This window comes from Pinus tabuliformis, chromosome 6 (genome assembly GCF_031772625.1).
Source record: "Pinus tabuliformis cultivar Carrire ecotype Pingquan chromosome 6, CPIR1, whole genome shotgun sequence".
NCBI classification, from domain to species: Eukaryota; Viridiplantae; Streptophyta; class Pinopsida; order Pinales; family Pinaceae; genus Pinus; species Pinus tabuliformis.
In genome coordinates, this window is record NC_142292.1 from 484733908 (window position 1) to 484739041 (window position 5134).

A 5134-nucleotide genomic window follows, 5' to 3' on the forward strand; every position below is an offset into this window, starting at 1 on the left:
TAGATGTGGAAAAGTAGATAGATACTAGTTCCTTTCTGCAGGTTCCAACCATACAAGAACAAATGGGTATTAGTCCCATTCTATAGACTCCAGCCATGCAGGACAAAAATGTAAAAAGAACCAGGGAAGAAGGTTCTAGCTCTAAAATGGATACTACAAATGATAGGTTTGAAATCAGTTACAGGAAGAAGCCCAAGCTTAATCCTGTAATTGAGAAAGAGGACACCATTGAGACAGTTGAAATCATTGATACTGACACAATGGTTGAAAAGAGTAAAGGTCCAGCAGTTTCAGAGGAAACTCATCAACCTTCCACCTCAAATACTCAGATTATTGAAAAACATTTTAGTATTGAAGTCTCTTCATCCAATAAACCAGTGGATAAAGAGAAAGATATAAAAGAGAAGTATAAAGAAATCAAGTTGAGGAATGGGGCATTAAAGGCGAAAACATATGCTTAGTACTTCAAACAGACACCTGGAAATCAGAATAGACTAATGTCATCCTTTGACATTAAAACTAGTAAAATGCAAATGACCTTTATGCAGCCTATAGTCTGGCAGCCTAGATCATGAGCAGACTACATGAAGATAGAGTTTGAAGTTTTGGCCAAGGATGTTCACCCTATTGATCAAATTGAATTCCATAAGAAGGCAAGTGAAATAATTTACTCTATAATGAATAACAAAGCAATGAGTGTGCACAAGCCTCAAAGTTCTCTAGACAACATCACAACATAGTTTAAGCTAGATAAGGTATCCTCACAGGGCAAGGATAACAGAATCAGTTCACTGGAAGACTTGGTAATTGAAATTGGATATAATCCAAATGATATCAAGGCTGCAAAAAAACTGATAAAGAAGAAAAATGAGGATATTGCTGCTTTGAAGAAACAACTGAAGTTGCCTCCTTCTGAACATCCATAGACCAAGGAGGTCCTGGAGAGCCAAACCTAGCAAGATGATGGATCTCATTCTTCAATTAAATGCTCAATTGCAAGAAATGGAGAATGAATTGGACAGTTTGATATAGCTGAAACAAGCCAACCTTGAGACAGCTACTGCCACTGCTATGCCTACAGTTACTACAGTAGTTCCTTCAACTTTCACAACTTCATTGGCCCCAAAAACTCCACTACCTACAACATTTCTAGCTGCAACAACAACTACATCAGCAACAGGTTCAAGAACAACAACAACTCATCCAAGTGATGAAGCAAGTAAATGGGTCAAAGCCATGGAAGGACATGTCCATTTAGACCACTGAAATAAATAGACTTAAAGAACAAATAAGAAGTCCAGAGGATGAGAAGAAACTGGCTCAAATTATGCATAAAAATGAAGTAAAGAAGTCAAATATGTTGACTAAGAGGATAAAGATATTGGAAAAATAATTAACATTGAAGGAGCCACTTGCCCAAGAAAAGGAGCAAGTTATACAAGTTATCTTTGAACAAAATGATTTAGTCAAAGAGGCTAGTGAAGCAATTCAAAGAGTTAAGGCCGAACTTGGAAATATGCCAGAAGAAGCCTCAAGAATAATCCAATTACTTAACTCAAAGAATAAATATGAATTGCAGGAGCTTGACATAGCTGACAGGACTGGCACTATACTAGATGTGAAGAAAGTAACCACCAAGAGGAACTTGATGATGCAGCTTGAGGACAATTTCCAAACCATGGAGCTAGCTATAGGTAGGTTCATGGTCAAATTTGATGCTTTGAGGTAGAAAGTTCTGCCAAATCCATTGGTAATAAATGACAGGTTAATGCCACATGAAGAATATAACAAGAAAATCAGAGAAGTGGCAAGGGAGCAAGCTAATAGTTCCTCTATGAAAGGGATGCCTACAGGAAAGGTTCTTTACTAGACTTTTGAGAACCTCTTTTACCTCCAGCATGAGGTAAAACATCTTTTTGTAAACAAGCCCACCTTTTCAAAATACACAGAAGCTGATGAAGTCTACAAAAGAATGGTAAATATTAAATTACCAGATATAGAGACTTGGGAAAAATTAAATGATTTACCATGAAGATGCAAGATAAATAGTGAATACAGAGCAGTGAAAGAAAAGTAGCAGGTCAGCTAAGTCAAAGAGTATCAGATGAAAGATTATCGGTCAAAAGGAAAAGTAAAAGGACAACCAACATAAAGAAACAACAAAGGAGAAAAAGCAGCAAAAGATCTGACAGCAAAGCCAAATAAACAGGGACAGCTTGCAGCAGTTACATATCTATCTCTATCTTCTTGCATGAAGATTTTTCTTTTTCCTTGAATAAATCCTAAAAAACAATTTAGGATATTTTGTAACTATTTTTGTATAAATACTTCATAATTCAAAGTATAGAGTGTGGATTGCTTAACATTTCTATAGTTGTATTGATCTGAAACCTAAGGGTTCATTGTACCATTTTTTCAAGTCAGCAAACTAGACTAAGTAATAAAGGCATTACATTACAGGATTCATGTGTTGAGCCACTTCAGTGAAGTATTTTCTGTTTGTCAAATTGTTATCTTCTTAAGTGTTTCACATTAATGTTATCTAAATTGAATGAAATAATTGGAATATTATTACAGAATTTGTTTAAGTACACTTTGTCTTGAACAATTATTCATTTTAATTTTTTCTTCTAATATCCAGAGTAGGGAATCCTTCATTGCTCCCTAGTTTCGATTGACCTCTATCATTTCCCTCATTATCCAGTTTGAGGAATCCTTAGCTTCTCCTTGACCCCAATTAAAATCCACTTCACCATCCAGCCTAAAAGATCTAAATTTACTTAGCTACCTTACCCTGTAAACACTATCTTTAGAACTTGATTCAGTCCTATTTTCTTGACACTTGACCCCATATCCCAATGGTAAAGGACATCCCTTTATCCATCTAAGTCAGTGATTCCACCACCAAATCAAAGCTTAAATAACTAGCCTAAAATCAATTGACTCAACAAAGTTAAATCATAAAGAGAGAGTCCTCTCTAAGCATTAGGAAGGCTAGATCCTGATCTCAAAAGTAGGTTTGTGGTTACCTATAATATTTATTTTGACACAAGATAACAACTCTAGGGAAATTTTAGAGTGGTAACACAATGTATCTATCTAACAACTATACATGAATGTACTAGTCTCAGACAAGATTTGCATCATGCCTTCATATGGTTATCTATATTTCTAAGCTTGTTTTTATCATATTTTCTATCTAGACCATAAATTTACCTTCATTGACTATATATGTAAAAATATAAAGTACCATCATTTTAAATTTTTGTATGAAATCATGAAGTGGTTATCATCTAAGGTCACTTTGACTTTAGATGGATCGTATTCAAAGAGATAAATGTCATAAACATTCCTAGATGGCACATTGAAATAGTGGAAATTTCTTTTAAGAAATAGTTTCCTACTAGTTTTATGGAAATCCATGTCCATATTTTGGTACATTTAGTTGAATGAAATCAATTAGTTGGTGTAGTGAGTTATGGATGAATGTGATTCTTAGAAAGGTGTGTGAAAACACTAGGCATTTCTAATGCAATGACCATGTCACATAGGGTGCATGGGAAAAGCATACATTGTTAATGAATATTTTTTTCTTATGTCTGAATTCTTGAAACAAATGTATATACATGCTCAAACCATGTCGGATGGTGATCATGATAAAGAAATATTAGAAGAGGAGATACTTGAAATGAATGGAAAAACACATGTGTTTGAGAGGTCATGTTATGAGAATAACTCTTATTTACTGGAAATTCCTCATGTGGCAAAAAATTACACTCCACGAACCTTTCCCTAGATATATTCAAATTGAAAGGGGTATGCCATTAAATCGATTCCCCTAAATCTATACTATAAATTACTTTGATAAATGGATAAAATGGAGAGGATTAGTTCATAACATTCACCCCTCTTTTTTGAGGTAGATATTGACTTATGTAATTCCAGAGAGTCCTACTCCAACTCTTAAAGATCTCACCTCTACTATTTTCACTTGTATCTTACACTCATCACCACCAAAGAACCCAAATCTAGTCTCCAAACATTTAAGATCTATTTGAAAAATATGTTAGATTCAAATCAAATATTCCAAGTTAATTCAATTCCAAATGAATACATTCAAAAAGTGATAAATAATGGGGGAAACATATTGAAATTCATAGTAAAGTGAATGGAATTTTCTTACAAATGATACCATGTATTTAAGCACTCCCTTCAAATCCATTACTCCTCTTTGGCTAATAGTCTATATTCAGACTCACTATAGCATGAAAAGCGGCTTTCCTAAGAATTTCACTAGCATTTCTTTACTCCATTCTTCTCTTCTTCTCGGTCCTAGAAACGCCTCCTTATATAGGATTCCCAAGGATATAGGAGGATGTATTTGGATTCCCAGGGCTAAGATAAGTTAATCTCAAGCACCAATTATTAGATCATATGAGATGTCATTTCCTCATTCGATAGGGTTGGTAGCTCAGTGGATCAGAGCACATGGTTCTGGACCGTGAAGTCAAGGGTTCAAATCCCTTCTAGCCCAAAAGATGTTGTATTTTAAATTAAAATTCCTTTCCATCGCGATATAGGAGAGAATCTTTCTTTATAATAGAATAAAGTATTCTATCATAATCCCAGATTGATACTTCAGATTCCTAATCAATAATGAATGGAAATGATTTCTCAATGATTCATTCCACTATTGATTAATAATTTTCATCATTGTATTTATACTTATAAGATTTCTCTTCATACAAAATAAGATAGGAAAAGCAACAATTTTCACCTTTATATGGAAGGAAAACTCTATGTTTATAAAGGATTGGTTCAAAGACAAGCGTAAAATAACTGCATTACTAAAAAATTCGGTCAAAAGGGATAGTAAGGATGCCAATGAGACGGAGAAAAACAAGAATAAAAGTATTGATTATGCTAAAATTAAGAAGTTATGGGCTCAATGAGATAATTGCGAGAACTTGCTATATCTCAAATTCTTGAGAGAGAATCAAAGTGTTTGTAAAGAATGTGGATATTATCTACAAATGAATAGTTCAAATAGAATAGAACTTCCAATTGATCATGACACTTGGCGTCCTATGGATGAAGACATGTACACTCTAGATTTTCTTCAATTTTATTCTAA

The 5134-nt window shown here is 34.1% G+C and overlaps 1 non-coding gene across 1 annotated transcript; it reads left to right on the top strand.

The window, feature by feature from the left end:
- Positions 1 to 4460: 4460 nt before the first annotated feature.
- TRNAQ-CUG (transfer RNA glutamine (anticodon CUG)) lies at positions 4461 to 4534 on the top strand. Its single transcript has one exon. It is a non-coding gene; the product is annotated as a tRNA-Gln (tRNA).
- Positions 4535 to 5134: the final 600 nt, after the last annotated feature.